General features: G+C 48.3%; 1 protein-coding gene across 2 annotated transcripts in view; it reads right to left on the bottom strand.

Annotated features, from left to right (window-relative positions):
- NOL6 (nucleolar protein 6) overlaps window positions 1-543 on the bottom strand; it is a 14,469-nt gene that overhangs the window by 10,580 nt on the left and 3,346 nt on the right. The window lies entirely within an intron of this gene.

Here is a 543-nt window from a genome sequence, read left to right as displayed (position 1 = left end):
TCAGGTTGGTCTCCAACTCTTGAGCTCAAAGGATCCCCCTACCTCAGCCTCCCAGAGTGCTAGGATTATAGGAGTGAGCCAGTATGAAAGTACCCAGTCTGAAAAGTACCTTTTACAAGTTAAAAGGCATCACTGCTCTGTAACACAAACCCAGCAGTGGCTTCCCGTTTCACTCAGAGCAATAGTCAAAGTCTTTATTTTAGTGTACTAGGCCCTGATATGCCACTTTTCCCATTACCTTTCTGAACTCGTCTCCTATCTTCCACTCATTCGTTCCAAGAAATGTACCAGAACATTCCTACCTTTGAGCCTTTGCACTGGCTATTTCCCCTTCCTGGAAAGCTCTCACTCCCTTAGATAGCCATATGACGGACTCATCTACTTTAAACCTTCACACAAATGTCACTTCAATAATGCCCACACTGGGCTCGGCGCCTGTGGCTCAAGCCGCTAAGGCGCCAGCCACATACACCCAAGGTGGCAGGTTCGAATCCCCAGCCTGGGCCCGCCAAACAACAATGATGGCTGCAACCAAAAAATGGC

The sequence above is a fragment of the Otolemur garnettii genome, unplaced genomic scaffold, assembly GCF_000181295.1.
Source record: "Otolemur garnettii isolate 467f Iridium unplaced genomic scaffold, OtoGar3 scaffold00172, whole genome shotgun sequence".
Classification (NCBI taxonomy): Eukaryota; Metazoa; Chordata; class Mammalia; order Primates; family Galagidae; genus Otolemur; species Otolemur garnettii.
Note: the sequence above shows the minus strand (reverse complement) of the source record. Positions and strands in the feature narration are given on the sequence as shown.